Source organism: Myotis brandtii, unplaced genomic scaffold (genome assembly GCF_000412655.1).
Source record: "Myotis brandtii unplaced genomic scaffold, ASM41265v1 scaffold686, whole genome shotgun sequence".
Lineage (NCBI taxonomy): Eukaryota > Metazoa > Chordata > Mammalia > Chiroptera > Vespertilionidae > Myotis > Myotis brandtii.
Window position 1 is genome coordinate 1,749,364 of NW_005370683.1, and position 17,132 is coordinate 1,766,495.

Sequence of the window (17,132 nt, forward strand, 5' to 3'; positions counted from 1 at the left end):
GAAAATTTTATACATATGCCCATTCATATATATGCACTTGTTCACTATAATCATGATGTGTTATTTAAAAAATATACCTACTAGTATTTAGAAGTGTTTACTTACATACCTTTTTAGTGATAACAAAGCTAAAACCTGTATAAAGCCCATAAAAGGAGTCCGTGTTTTTAATGTGTTATTCAAACATTGCAGTATCGTTTTGTCATTTATTCATTCATGAATTCATGCAATAAACCTTTTCTTTTTTCCAATAAACCTTCTTAAAGAAGTAAGTTATGGGTTAAGTCATTTTTTTTAAAGCTCAAAAATTCTAAAAGACTTAAGAGTGTACAGAATTTTATTTTAATAAAAAATATTGTGATGTTCAGCTGGGTGGCTCAGTTGGTTGAGCATAGTCCCTTATGCCAGAATGGAACATACCTAGGTTGTGGGTTTGATGCTGGGTTGGGGTGTATACAGGAGGCAGCAGATCGATGTTTCTCTCTCTTTCTCTCTCTCTCTCTCTCAAAAAAAAAAATCAATATCATTGAAAATATCCAAGGTAGGTCTAATTATTTTGAAACTAGAAATATATTTAAAAAATACTTTGAAAATATTCAAATTTTTTACTAGAGAAGAAGGATATACTTTTAAAAGTTCTTCCCTACTGTGTATTTAGAGAAAACAGGTTGGCATGTACCCAGAGCTGCTTCCGTGAATCTCATGGGGTTGAACAGGCTTCTGATATCTCTTACTTGAATTTTAATGTCTTCCTGCAAGAGTATTTCTTCACTTAAAAAACAAAAAAAGCCTTTCTTAAGATAACTAAAAGTAAATATAATTAAATAGGGATTATTAGGGTTATTTGGGAGTTGTTATACTCTCATAGATTTCAAAGACTTTAATTATATTTTTCAATTATATCTGTAAAAATAGGAGAATGCTTAGTAGATTTGTTTTACATGGAGATTAAACTACAATTGGGTAATTTTTGTGAAACCTGGGAAATCATTTGGAATACTGATGTCTGTAAGCCAATTGAAATATTAAGGAAATGTGTGCTTTAACGTAACTAGGAACCCTTTCATGTTACATGGATAATGTCCAACTTCTCAAACTTTTGAGACATGTTGATATTTATTTGCTACATATATTTTCTCCTATTTATTTAACTGAATTTATTTTTAATGACTGAAGAGGTGTTAAAAATGGATTTGGATATCATTAGGAGATTTTTTTTTCTTTCTTTCTAATTTCCATCTTGGAAAGGGAAGTACAAACTGAAAAAAAGGGGGAATCCACGTCTAAACCTTGTGAGTTCTTTTTCTTACATATTTTTTTATTTTCCTAACTTTTAAAATTCATTATTAATATTTCAAATATTTAGATAACATAAGAAAGCTCACTACCAGCTTAATAAATAAACATATAAAGTTCTCTATGTGCTCCTTCCTCCTTCCTGTCCCGAGAAGTAACTACAATAGAGATTTGGTGTTTATATACTTCTCAAACATTACTTTCATCTATCTGTGTATATCTCTAGACAATATACAATATTATCCATACTGTTTTTCTTGTTTTAAAATTTCATAGAATTTAAATTATGATATTTGGTTTCTGTACTTTATTTAATTCATTACTTGATGAATTTTTAAAAATATTGTAAAGTATGATATAGTGAAATAAGCATGGACTTTGGTCACTTGAAACTTAAATTCTATCTTATTCTTTGTATCTGTGTACCCTTGAGAAAGTTACTTAAGCTATTTCAGCCTATTTTCTTATCTATAGAATGGGATAATATCTTCTTTGTTAATTGGCTCAGGCAAAATGATACAAATATGCATTTGGCAATCTGTAATATATAAAATATATGTTCGAAGCAATAATAAATGTTCTTTTCCATATTCTAATGGACCTTTCTCTAAATTTTTAAACTAGTATTGAGTACTACATATACTTTTTATATAAAACATGATTTATTGATCTTCTAAGAAATAAAAAAGCAAAGAGATGAAGAGAAAACATTCTGTTATGATAGTGGTTCAGTGAGGTAGGTCAGCAGTTTGATGTCAGGGAAGAGACTTGAAATGTTCACCTGTTCATTGCTTAACTTTTCTTCCAGTGGGACCTCTTGACAAATGGAAATAAATGCTACTTAGCTCACAAGGGCTTTGTGATGACCAAATGCAATCAGTTTATTAAAGTACTAAGCATTGTTCTAGTCTTATAGTATATGTTTAATATATGTTAGCAATTTTCCCTTTTGGAATCAATGTGTTAATGATGTCAAGATGTTAAATTGACATAAGACTCTTATGTACATGGTCTTGTCTCTGGGTTTCATTCTTCATCTTATTTTCATTGTACACTTTCTACCTTGAGCTATTTCTTTGACTTTCGTAGCTTAAACAATTTTGGTAACTCCTCAATCTATTTAGTGAACTATAGACTCATTATCCAGGTGTCAACTGGAAATTCTCTTTTTAATTCTTTAACAGCTCTTTATCTTGCTTCATAGTTTAACCCTCCTTTGCTTACATTTAATATTATAACCTCACTATCTTTTTATAATATCAGTAGTTATTTTTAAAAGATTTTTATTTTTATGTTACATAGAAGTGAGAGAAGAGTTCACTGAGTTACCCAAGTCACCACCATAAAAATCTTTTATTATTCTTCTTAATCTCATAATCCTACTTAATCCTATTGATGAATTTCTTAAATAAATATCTCTAGAATATATATTTTAAATCTCCATATCATTATATCCACCTTGTTTAAACCCTTATCACTTCTGGCAGACTACCAGTGGTGTCCTAGTAAATGTATTCATTCCTCTGGTTACTGCATCTAATCTATCTTCCCACCACAAAACCTAGTCATATAATTTTCATGGTGCAATTCTGAAATATCTCTCAGTAGCATAGCTTCACACTTTTTAACAGTGTTAAAAACGTTCTATATAGTCAGGATTTTAACAGAGTTTAAGAAAAGGATCCTGCAGAAATCAGATTTGATATAATGTTGCCTTATCACCTGACAAAATGTCTATTGTATCCAAAATTCTCATAATATGCTACTTCAGTTTCTTAAGCATATGAAACAGGAGTAGTTGTGTGATGTCCTGCCTCCCTACAAATGTCCATGTTGTTCTCTTTACTAGAAATAACTTTCCATTCAAGTCTTTCTTCCAAGACCAGGCATTAGGAGGAAGTGAATTAATGTTTCTAAAGTCCTTACTACGTCAAAAACTATGTTAAGTGATATAAAGATATTGCAATGTTTGAATTTCCTAATAACTCAATGATGTTGATAAAATCCCCTTTTCAAGATTAGGAAACTGAAGCAGGATTTAAACTCTTATCTAGCTGACTATACAAACTGCATTTTTAACTTTTGTGCTTTAAGTAATTTAATTCTCATCAAAAGATACTTAACTTGATTTCTGTATAATAAAACTGATGCTTATGGAAGGTCATGCAAATTCAGAGAATCCTGAAATTATCTCAAATTTGTCAAACATTAAAAGCTATGTTAATTCAATTTACCACCCAGCTCCTTTAAATGTCACCCCCTTTACAAATTATTGTTTAATGTCCCATGGGCGTTTGGTAATGTTAATATTTCTTCTGCTGCTCTCCCTCATATAGTGGAATAAAAATAAGAAGAATTAACACTTGCCTAGAAGGCATGTTCATATAGACACAGTTCTATGTGCTTTGTCTCACTAATGTGTATTATAGTGATTATATTAATCACTCTACATCTATGTGTTTACTTGTTTTCCTCACTAAAGAATGAACACCTTGGAATCATCCACTGACCTATAATTATGTATTTTCCTAGCATTTGGCACATTTCCTTTTATGTAAAATAATGCATATTTTAAAATTAAATGAATATGTTATGATTAGGGGATGATTATGGTATTGACAGGGCAGGGTGAAAAAGTAGAAAGAATGTGTTAAATCTCAGAGAACAAATGTAGTCTGCTCCCACAACCCTTGAGCTCAGGAATGGAGAAACTTTGGTAGGCTGAATTATTCTCCTAACACTATATGACATTATATCTTCTTATAATGGATATAAATTTTGCATTTTTCCAAATGATAATAGGTAGGCTAGTTATACATCTTAGTAGATATTAAAAATTTAGTAGACTAAATATTCTTTGATGTTTTCACAGATTTTGATTCATTTTATTGACCCTGTTATACATTACAGAGTTCACTCCATATTTTACATGCATTATAAATTCAAGATATTGGGAAGCCTCTTGATCTACAAAGAGATCAGATTTATCTAAAATAGCCATCTCTGCTTTTCATCCATTTGAAAAGATCGGTTAAGTGTGTTTCTCAGGCAGAACCAGACTTCTGGAAAGTGGAAATTGGCTCTTTGTTACAGCTTTCGGCTTTGTTTCATCTGGGAGTACAATTGACTACTTTACTCCAGTTTTCATTTCAGACTTATTTGCTTCCCCTTTCTGATTTCTTTGGGACTTACTCTCTCCATTGCTTTTATCATGCTGTACCCTTTCTCATCTTGTTCTATTCTTGACTGGTGAGGTGTTTGTGTGTTTCTCATCTCTCTCCCCCTACCTTTAAAACATTTGAACCTGAAAATCTACTAAGTAAAAGCAAAGTTACTATCTTCATTTTTGACCCAGGTCTTAAGTATTTGTGAGAAAAGATACTGACTTTCCTGTTACTTGCTGAAGGAGAGTGACAGGACTAAGTGAATGTTCTTCCTATCCAGCTGGTAATACACCATTGAGTAGTGTCATTTCAGAAAGCTTCCATTTCCAGGGCTTACATTTATAGTTAATTTAGTTTATGCCAGCAATTTATATTTTCTTAATTATTGAACTCTGTATCCTCATATCTGATAAATTAAATGCTGAGATTTCAAATGATCTACTATTTTTAAACGAGATATTATCTTCAATTGCTTCTATAGATTACCAAATTGGTAAAACTCTTGACAGGATACTTATTAGTCCTTAGCTACAAATTCTATATTGTGTAAGCTTTTGAGGTAGTCCAGTCTTCTTTTTAAAGAATAAAGAATATCATTTAGATAAATATTGTAAAATAAGGTCTACTATGTAGTTTACTGGAATTTGATTATATTAAAGATTATAGACAAATAGAATCTACCTGGGGCAGAATATGGAATATGGAATATACGTAGTTCTTAGATGGTTAATTTCTCATACTGCCATGTAGACTATTTTAGCATAGCCTTCACTGATTCGGTGCCATTATCTTCTCTATGGCCCAGCAGGGATTATGCTTTTACATATTTGCTTGGAAGGAAGAGATATCTCTCTGAACATCCCTAAACTCCATCTGTATTGTCATCAGCATCAGTATTACCCGTGCAGGTTGATATCAGTTCTTACTGGTTTACTGACTAAAATTCGCTGTTATCATGCCTCCTCCTAGAGTGAATTGCTCCCTGCAGTGTAATTGTTAGATGGGTTGTACTCTGACAGTTATTATGTCCTCTAGCCCCAACCCATGAATTTGAAGGTTTTACTCTGGTTTTAACAAATGGTCTTATCATAGAAATATGATACTTGTATGCTTGCATGTTGTACCTGAGTGTGTATAAAAAGAGGCTTTAGAAAGACATGGCATTAGGCTTCTAAATGTTCTTCATAACATCATATTCAGTTTTCTTTTGGTGAAAAAAACAACTGCAGCTTCATTAATTTTAACATTGAAGATGCTTTGGAAAATAGAAAATATATTCTATATATGCATACATAATTTATATGGATCTCTCACTATAATATTTTTGCAAATACTATTATGACATTTTAATTTTTTTAAATATATTTTTTATTAATTTCAGAGAGGAAGGGAGAGGGAGAGAGAGATAGAGACATCAATGATCAGAGAGAATCATTGATTGTCTGCCTCCTGCATACCCCCTACTGGGGATCTAGCCACAACTCAGGCATGTGCCCTAACCAGGGATCAAACCCAGATCTTCTGGTTCATAAGTTGAGGCTGAACCACTGTGCCTCACTGGCCAGGCCTACTATGGCATTTTAAAATGCTACCTGTGTTTTCCCTTGGCGAACATTAGCATAATTAAACGCACATTTTGTCTTAAAGCCTGCTTTTTGGAGGCAGTAAAAAAGACTAATAAAAGCCAGGATGTGTTCTTAGATGCATAAATTCTAAGAGAAAGGGCTCTCAGAACTACTGACACACCCAGAGTAGAGGTGCTTACAGCCCAAAACAGCTAACAATGAGAAACACGTGGACCAACTATCATCATTTTTTAAAGAAACATCTTCCACATTATTGAAACGAGAAATGTATTATTCTTAAATTAAAGTTTTCTAAGAAAGGTTATTCAAATGAGCCCAGGTAAACATTTATGACTTATAGCCATACATCACTTTTTCTGTTTTTTTCTCTCTCTTAATTTTCAGTTTAGCCTTGTTAATTTTCCAAAAATGGTAGAGAGAAAAAACACTTCCATAGATCTTACTTATGATGTAAAATAATAAACCTACATCTGCAGAAATATGTCTTCTGAATAAAAGAAAACAGATGCTGTTGCATTTTTTGCAGAAGAGAGTTCAGTTTAAACACTCTGCAGTATGCAAATGTCATCTCCTCCATGTGAGCGTTTTACCCCAGTGGATGCTGCAGGGTTGGAGGCTTCTGCCTGTGATTTCGGTTGTAATTTTACTTGTGGAAGTAAACCAATCACGGAGCTCCAATTGCCTTAGCAAGGAGGTGATCAATAGCCCATTACTGGACAGAACAGTGGCTACAGGAAGTGCATTGAAGATTTTAATGCATGAATTATGCATGCGGTGCTCATTCTTTAGTCTCCGAACAGAATGACAGGGTTTGTGAAGTCGCCTCAGATAGTTTCTTGCATTAAAGTGACTGCAGTGAAATGCTTAATATTTTCAGGCATAGAAGCAGCATTGACTAGGTCCAGCCGAATTTGGAAGCTGTAAGTCCCCAGCTCCAGGCACAGAATGCTTTATTTGAAAGTATTGCTGTGTAGAGAGCCAGCTTGGCTGTCATCTAACCTGCTCTTCTCAGAAGGTTGGCTGAAGGATGGGAGCGGCTGTGCCTGCCTCTGAGGTCACAGCTTGAAGTCCTTTTAACTTGCTTTCCGCTGCAGGAGAGAGGCGGCTTGTGGTATCACGGTCGCTGCATTTATTCAGATGGGTAATTTGCAATAAATATTATACCCAGAAGGACAGATCACTCAGCATATGAGGTAAGTCCGAGGTTTTTCTCTAGGTTAGATCATTGTAAACAAGAATGTGCTGAGTGAGGACCACAGCGGTGCAGTATTATTACTAAGGTTGGCTCAGACCTCAATATTGTGATGCAGTGTCAGGGCTCTCAATTGTTATGCTAACTGAAAGCTGACTGTATTTTATGATCATTGATATTGTGGTGCCATGGGTATTTTATTTTGCATGCAAAAGCTTTTCAAGGATATTCCAGAGCTCAGGTGTGTGGGTCTGGGCTAGACAGAAGCCTGAAAATTTGGGAGGGGCAGCACTGAGACTGAACTGAATCAATAAAAAAATTCCCTCCGTGTGGAGAAGTTTCAGCAGGGCTGTGGCATTCCTGTGGCTCAGATTATTTCCTTAATGCCAACATGTTCAAATTATGGTAAAAGATGGTGGTAGACGCCCAAAATGCTCAGTCCTCCCAGAAGCAGAGGAACGTCCCAGGGACTCAAACTCAAATTCTGTGCAGCATACAAATCGAACAGATGGAATTAAAACAATTCGGACTAGCATGTCCTTGAAGGAAGACCTTGCTGTCAGAAACAAAAGAGTTTGGCTTCTACCTGTGGTGCTGTGCTTTTCCCTGTCTAGCATGCCTGGCTCCAAGACAAATGGGTAGATGGCATATTTTGAAATTTACCAAAAAAAAAAGCTTTCTTTCTCTCTTTAGTGTTTTAAAAATCAGGCTTATAGAATTGTATACAATATACAATTGTAGAACCCACTATATAAAAGCCAAATAAAATTTACAACAACTCTAGAAAACTAAAAAAATATAGTTTTATACTATGCTTGCCAATCTTTGTGAATTAAAGCTGCTTAGTTAAATATCATGGCAAATAATTAATAAATATGCAAATAATGGGTAGTCTGATATGAATTCCTGAACATATCTTTAGGGTGGGAAAGTAGCATGAACAACCATTCAGTAAGAAACTCTAAGGATAGTAAAATTTTTTAAGGATTTTTTAAACAGTAATTTAAACAATTAGTCTATGTGTATATGTATATATGCCCATAAAATATATATGTGTATATATATATACACATCTACATTATAATATAGGATTTATTTAAGAATTCAGTGTCACATGTATGTATATCTACTTCCTCAAGTATGTTAATGATGCTGTTTTAAAAAATATGTTTGCTACATGATCTCTTAAGACCCAAATAATAGATAAGGCCAAGTGTGCGTTGTAAATCAGGCATCATTTATTTTTTTTTTAAAGAGAGGGAACTACATAGGAATGATAAATAGAGGTGAGAAAAGCTACCTTTCAAACATTTCACAGTGCATTTCAATTCTGCTGTGGTGTTACGCTATTACATGGGTTTCCTGTCGACTGCTGGGTGCTGGAGTGGCTCAGAGCCCTCAGCATTGCACAGTGCGTTTAAATCCTCCAGCTGATCTCCTTTAGGAACAGGAGGAAACTTGCACGTGGAGTGTTTCCTTAGGAAGGAGGAGTGATTGCCTCTACAACTTAGAGGTCTCCTGATGCTGAGTCATATGGTTCAGTTCTGCTCAAATGCCCCTGGCTGAGGTGGCCCGTTAAGAGCAAATAAAACGGGATCTAAAGGAAAATGAGATAGAATGGAGGGGGCATACATTTAAATATATGTATTGCCTAATGACACATTAAATTCTGAGTGATGAGTATCATGACAGTGCCACTTGTTGGATCTGGCTAAGGTGACAGTAGGAGGAGAAAAACTGCCTTGCTGGCTGACAAGATCAGGGCAGTAAAATTAATGGGCTGACATGGGGAGGTTGCATAAACAAGGGGGTCTATGTACTCTGCACTTGTACTTATTTAAACCTCTCTGTCATTGCTCTTAGTCTCAAGCAAAGCCATTTATCAATTTCATGGAAAATACTTGATGTTCAGATGAAGAATATTTCCTGGCATATGTGAGGAAACTCTGAAATGAGATGTGCTCCGTTCCCCATTCCCAGAGTAGTTATAATTAACTTTTATAGGTTATCAACTGGGAGAAACTAACAAGGAACTCATGAGAATATTTGAATATCAACCACAATATGAGATGAACCACCAAGATGAGATTAGTGATTATTATGGCAAAGTATAATCATATTAGATACAGTTGAAAAAGAGACTGAAGATGTAAAAAAGATGTAATAAAAGGAAAAACGGGATATGGAATGAAAACTATAGTAGTGAAACATAAAATATAAGATATTTGAAAGAAAAATATACTTGCATTCATAGTTGGTATATGTTATCAATGTCTCTTAAAACCGATTTACAAGAATTCTGAAATATTATGATTTAGTAGTATAATGTTTTATAATTAATTTAAAATTAAAATTTTTGAGGTGAGAGAATGAGTTGAGAAGAATATTTTAAAATTGTAAACTGTCAATTTTCTTATGGGAAATAAATGCTTATACTAATAAGGCATTTTTGCACTATATTATAATAAACCTATGTAAAAAATTACACATCTATATCTGTATCTATATCTAACCTTATATGTTCTATAATATTAACCATAAACTCAGATTGTGGAAGAGTTATTAATCACTCTGGGCCACTTTCCTCCTCCCTTGATCATCCAGGGACAAGTACCAGAAAACTGGAGACAACCCCCATGCCCCAGAGCTCCCTGAAATTATTCAAACTAGCCAATCCTAAATCCGCTTTTACTTTGCCTGCTTCCTGCAAAAACCACAGTAAAGGCTCTGGCTCACAGTTGCAGCTTGCCCTCCTTGGCCTCCTGACCATCACCCATGATTTCTCCCGCTCCCCCCGCCCCCCCGCTGTCCCCCCATTTCATGCATGCTTCCTTCTCTTGGGACCTGTGAGTAGAACAAGCTATGTTTTCAATGGCAGTCCTCTCCAGATCTATTGAGTGTACTACACCTGAAGAAGAATAAAAACTTTATTAAAACAAAATGAAACACTTAACATTTTCTTTAGCACCAGTTAACATAGAAATATTATACTCCCAGTACTAAAAATAAACCAGTCAGTCTTTTAAAAAATCATTGTGCTTTTAGTAAACATCTATGTTATTTTGAATGTACGGGTAAATTCTGAGTGAAGTTTCCATAAACGTGTTTTACTCTTTTCCAAACTGTTGTTGACAGAGGAGGGTATATCCTTCAGAAATATGAATGGAGAATTAGAAGTTTTTAGTTTTATGAAAAGCTACATAGTTCCAAAATTTTAAATATTTTCCCGAGACTGCTATAATTTGTAGTATTTTATATCTGCTACATGAAAATGAGCATCTACCTTGTCAAGCAACTAAGTCAATGTTAAAGGAAAATGCAACCTCATGCTACTTCAATATCAAATTCTGAAACTAATTAACAAGTGCTACTGTTGTTTACATAATGTCTTTGATATCCAGTAGATAACTAGGTAATATTCTCATTAAAAAATATTTCTGCTGCATTAAACCTAAAAAATGAATCGAACTGTCTTGAGAATGTGGTTGCTACTCATCAGTGAATGCAAAACTTGGGAACAATGAACCAAACAGTTAAGTCCAAGACTAACACAAACTGGGCCACACAGAAGTAGTTAGTACTCTGAAGACTATATACCAAAAGCCCTTAGCAGTGTCTTCAGCAGTCCACTCTATTATTTCAAACATCATCACTGAAAAGAGTTGAGGTGCATAAGTGACTTTAAAAGGTATAAGAATTCAAACACTAAATGTACGTTTAAACTGTATATCTTTTAACTTCCCTTTATAACTCCAAGATAATATATTTTATTATTACAATAACAATAGCCCTTTAAGAGATAAACGTTGATAAAATTTGTTTGCAACTTAAAATGGAAAATTGGAGATGATTTAGATTGGAAATAGGTTATAAAAGATACTAGTCATGCTAGCAGATGGAAGGGCAGCAAGGTGGGTGGCTGGGAGGGAGTCTGGAGGCAGAGCTGTGCCAGAAAGAACATAGGAATTTAAACAGATGGGAGTTGAAATATTAGTTGGCAAGAAGAGAAGCAGGGTTACAAACAGGAGAAACTACTGAGGAACTGGGTAAGTAGGCAGCCAAGAGGTGAATTGGATGGGCCAGTAATAAACAAAATAGTTCAGTATCAGGGTACCAAAGTTTAAGAACAATTAGGTAAGAATAATAGAAAAAAAAACTACTTTTTTCCCCTTTACTTGAATCTGGGAAAATGATGTTTATTATAATTTTTAAGTGCTTTGAAATAATAATCAACTGGTTTTTACAGAGGGGAAATTTTAGTTGAAAATTTAGAAATGCTTACCACTGAAGACATTTATTCTGTGAAATTATTATAAGTATAAAATTTACTTTTTATCTCCTAGTTTTGTGTTTCCTATAAGCTCTGGCTTTAGATTGGTTAATATATGAGGATTTGGCTGGAACATAATACTGAAAAATAATAAAAGTAAAGAATAAGAATGTTAACCCTACTAAAAAGAGAATTTGTCAGACTATAGAAAATCTGAATATAATCTTATCTTTAAGAGAAAATTCCTTAAGTTGTCTTTGAATACTAAGTGATAATAGCAATGTCTCAATGAACGTAGTGTGTTAAAGCACCTTTTAACTCATTGTCTATAATAATAAAAGCATAATATGCAAATGGACCAAATGGCCATACAGTGGAATGACCCTCCAGATGAAACCCTGTGGCTGGGAGAGCCGAGGCAGCCAGGGCTGCAAAGTCCTAAGTCCTACTCTTGCACGAATTTCGTGCATCAAGCCTCTAGTGGATTAATAAAAAAAAGTCCCATGCACAGTAATATTTGTAGGAAGGGCTTGGCTTAATGTGGCTATTCTGATTGACCTTCAGGATAGATACATGGGTTCTGAGTGGAAGAGCTACTTACATTTTCCATATATAAATTTAGAATTAATACCATTCTTTCCCCCAATTTTCCTATCTAACCTAAAAACTTATTTTTCTGATACTGTCAACTGTAGTTCTCAGGCCAATCAATTGCTATCTAGTTTGCTAGTCAAGCCCTTATGCCATCATGCATGGAACTTTGATATTTTTAGCCAATATGATCATTTCTAAAATATCTGCCTTCCAATTAATTTCATGAGTAGACTGATAAATAATAGGTCATCAGTAAATTCATATTAATTAGTTATTATTGGTTTTTCTAAATTGTTAATTAGTGATAGAATATTTAAAAAATTCTTTTCCTTAGGGAGATGTTTTAAGATCCTTTTGCCCTCTTTCTTAGCTCCTACAGGAGAAAAAGTGACACTAACCAGGAAAGCCTCCTGTATAAAGAATACATCTATCTTGCTCATCATTGCTCCCCCAGTGTCTGATACAGTGCCATGAGGATAACACATGTTCAATAATTATGTGTCGAATGAATGATCATATGAATTAATGTTATCACATTTTATTAATTCTAAGACACTATGGCTTGTCACACCATCAAATGGAGAGAACATTTGTTACGTTAAATGAACATATTGAATGTAACATGAATCCTTTAGTAGTATGATTTTTTTTAATGACAAAAATCTATCTCAAACTAGCTTAAGCAAGAGGGAGGGTTTATTAGAAGGATATAGTTTCATGTGACAGAGGGCTGTACAAGCAAATGTTGGGAAGGATGAGGATGGGTTTTAGCTGGACCTAAAATATATCTGTAACTGAAGATTTGAATGTCATGTTAATAATGTCAGCTTCTCTATGAATGTGGCCTTCAATCTCAATGAAGACCAACTGTACCTAAGGAAACATTCCTGGCCACCAAGATTTAGATATTTTTGTATCTCCCAGAGCCATCTCTCCCACTACCACCAATGAGTACATTTTGTGATAGTTTTTACAAGGATTATGTTGTAAATGGCAAGTTCGGATGGTTGGAATGAGTGAGCATACAGTTTTTGTTGACATAATGATTAAAAAATAAATATAAAAACATTTGGTTATTTTAAAATTGACCAGATATTCTTCCCAGCAAAATTACTGTAGATATTTTAATAAAATAAATTATTTCTTACTTAGAAGCTATGTGAATAGAAGGAATGATAATAAAATATTTTAAATTATCTTATTAAAAGGGTAATATGCAAATTGACCCTATGGTGGAATAACCAGGAACGACCAGTCACTATGATGCACACTGATCACCAGGGGGCAAACACTCAACGCAGGTGCTGCCCCGTGGTGGTCAGTGCACTTCCACAGGGGGAGCTCTCCTCAGTCACAAGCCGTTGACAGCTGCGAGTGCAGTGGCGGTGGCAGGAGCCTCTCTTGCCTCTTTGGCAGCACTAAGGATGTCGACTGCAGCTTAAGGATGTCTTAAGCCATCAGTTGGACATCCCCCAAGGGCTCCCAGGCTGCCAGAGGGATGTCTGACTGCCAGCTCAGGCCCAATCCCCCAGGGAGCAGGCCTAAGCTGGCAGGTGGACATCCTCCGAGGGGTCCCGGACTGTGAGAGGGCACAGGCTGGGCTGAGGGACCCCCCCCCGCCCAGAGTGCACAAATTTTCATGCAGCGGACCTCTAGTTTTATAACATTCAACCTGTTTTTAGACTTCATGGGAGCAATTATTATTCTGTTTATGTCCAGATCCTTAGCCTTTAGCATATTGTCTGATATATTGTAAATAGTTGGTAAATATTTTTCATTAATGTCTTGGTGAAAATGTTGTTTCTTAATCCTAACCTAGGATATATTTTTATTGATTTTTAGAGAAAGATGAATGGAGGGAGAGCCTCCTGGAATCAAACCCACAACCTAGTATGTGACCTAATTGGGAATCAAACCGGCAACCTTTTGGTGCATGGAATGATGCTCCAACCTTCTTAGCCACCTGGCCAGGTCACATGATAATAATGTTTTTACTCATGTAATTAATTCATAATAGTTACAATGAAATGGACAATGAGATAATAGGAATGTTAAGAAAGTATTTCTAAAAACAGTGAATATATTTCCTACTGTCACCTATACATAGCTAAAAGACAAATTATATAAAACAAATTGCTAGAAATAAATGACCTGTAAGATAAGCAGAGATCTAGGCCAAAAAGAATGTGATTTATTAGGTCTGGGATTGTGTCCTGTTGTTAAAATGAATTGAAATAGTACGTTGTTTTGTTTTGTTTTAAATTATTGAAGATATTAAATACATTGGAAATTCTTAAAAAGAGTAGAATTAAGTAGAAATAATAATAAAGCTATTGAGAAAAGTGGGTGTTTGTGCCAGCATACTCATCTAGAAGAGAGAGAACATGGCCAAATGTTTATGTAGGTATATTTGTATGAGACCTTTGCAGGAGAGCATGAATGTCAAATATTGTTGGCTTTTTAATAAATGACAAATTTTAATCGTTATTGTGGGAGAAAAGGAAATTCTTTGGCACAATAATATTTTAAGTTATTAAATGTAAGAAAAATCACAAGTATGATTATTTTTCTCCCTGTTCTTTACTTCAGTAGGACAAGTCCTCACCTATTGAAATATTAGTGTATTTTGGTGAAGACCTCCTTTTATTTACATTGACCTTGAATAAATGCTTCCTGCAGTCTTGAAGAAAATGTTCCTGGTAATCTAAGAGGAAGATTATTTAGAATTTATCTCTCAAGTCCCTCATCAAGAATGAAATAAATCTTAGAGTTGAAAGGGGTCATATTAAAATTCCTTAATTTTTACATGTGAAAACTGAGTTTCTGATGGTTGACACTTACTATTTATGGACTCACTTAAATACCTATGTGTATATAGAAAAATAACTTTCAAAGCACATAAGGTTAAAAATTTAATAATAATATAAAAATTGCAGTATTATTTTTAATTGTAGAATTCCTGATTCAGATTTAATGTTTTTATGTAATTAACATTTTAGTTTAAGGGAGAATGTTCTTTAGTGAATTGCTTTTGTTTCTCTAAATTATCCATTTTGAGAAACATTCTTAAGAAAGAAAACTTTAATGAAAGAAAATTATTCCTCTGTGATTCCAAACACGTAGATTCATAGATCTTAACCACAAAAATATAATGTTGGAAGAAACCATTCATGAGCATTAATTATGAAATGGGCACCTGTAGAGACATACTTGGCATCAGTATAAACTTAATCCTTCTTTAAAATAGCCAGTCACGTGTCCATTGATATGCTTAAAATTAATGCTTTGGTTATATTATTAAAAACAGAAATTTCAGTGGCTTGTAATTTAGGAAGAAATATGAGTAATGTGTTAAAGTTGAAGTGGTATGATTTAGGATTAAATTATCCCAGCAAAGTATCGTTATGTTAAAAACATTAAATGCAGAAAAACTCTGAAGATCACATTGCCTCACAATTAGATAAAATAAAAAGGAAGATCACAATTTAATTTTCCTGAAGATATCATCATGTGTTTCATAGCAATAAGTGTTTTATTAACAGAATAAAGCACTATTTAAAGAGAGAAATGGTACACCAACATTTATTCATTTTGTACTTTGTACTATGCAGTATGACAAAGTGTTTTGAATATTTACTTACAAGCCATCACTGGAGTAACAATAAGTATTTCGAAATGTGTTAATAAAACCTAATACTTTAATTTTGCTTATTAAGTAATTTTTGTCATATATGTGTAATGTAAATGTGATTAGTCAGTTAAAAATCATTTCCCATTTAGTCTTTATAGTCCATTACATAATTGCATGAGATAAATTACAGAGAAACAACGTTCTATATACTTAATATTTTATTAAAGAATGGAGTGATTAAGTTTGGGCTATAAAGAAATGTATCAACAATACATGGGCAGAATGGAAATTAAATATTTCATAGTAATATTTTACTAATAGTTAGTAAAAATCATTATACACAGATTAAGTTAATTGGGAAAACAATGATGTGATGACTGATGAGGCTGATCTAAAATAAATTCAGCAACAAATCTATGGAACATATTCAGTTTATAGGTGATAAAAGAAATTGCTTTATCAATCACATTGCAGTGGAAATTAGAAAAAGGGTAAACTCATATGGGCAATTGATGTAGAAGTGACAAGCAGATCTACCAGTAATAAAATAAGGGCAGGGATCAGGGGTGAGGGTACTGCGAACTCCAATGCTTCCATCAAGTCCCCTGCAGACTTAAGTATTCATTTCCTTTCTTCCTAAGCATTATCAACTCATAAAGCAGCTTTTTATTTTTATTTTCTGTAGTAAAGTAATTCAAATCAGCCAATGCTTTTCTTTTTAACATTTATTTTTCCAGAGGGGGAAAAACCTGAATTCACTAATGGTTACTCCTTTCCATTTGTGTCACTTTCAAACACCGTGTGGCCTGTTTATGCATGTGAACTGCAAATTATTTGAATTTTATTACTTTCAAAGATCTTTAGGGAAAAGTTTAAAAACAGTGAATTTATAATGTAGATAGTAATTAGAATTTCATCTTACTAGTTATGCCACAGGCACATTCCTCAATAGACAGCAGTGGACTTAATGTACTAAACAGTCAGTTGTTTCTATAGCGCATCTCAGCTCTGCACCTATGCTGTCATGGGAATAGTAAGCTTTACACCTAGATAGACTGGATTCCCAGAGCTGCAATTTGACACCAGAATTATATAAAAATGCGTCAGATATTCTTTTATAACTATATTTTAAATTATTTTTCACCAGTGATATTTCTGTAAAGTCAAAATTCCTCTTAGTGTCCAATTAGGAAAAATAATTTTATTCAAAGTTACTATTATTACTTTTATTAGGTATGAGCTATATAATTGGTTGCCTTTTCTTTTTTTCCCCTTCCCTTGCATTGGCAGCTTTTAGCTAAATTTCACTTGATTTCTCTCATACTGGGATCTCCTTTTTTATTACTATCTTAAAAGCTATATTTACTATGTAAGCTGTCACAAATTCCTTTGGAAGTAT

At 33.8% G+C, this 17,132-nt stretch overlaps 1 protein-coding gene across 3 annotated transcripts in view; it reads left to right on the forward strand.

Annotated features, from left to right (window-relative positions):
* CNTN1 (contactin 1) overlaps window positions 1-17,132 on the forward strand; it is a 279,131-nt gene that overhangs the window by 87,683 nt on the left and 174,316 nt on the right. Inside the window, exon 1 of one of the 3 annotated variants that reach the window (XM_005881687.2) lies at window positions 6,834-7,239. The exons of the other annotated variants lie outside the window; for them this stretch is intronic. The gene's annotated coding sequence lies outside the window, so the exon portion shown is untranslated. Of the gene's footprint in view, window positions 1-6,833; window positions 7,240-17,132 lie in introns of those variants that run through there. 3 annotated transcript variants of the gene reach the window in all.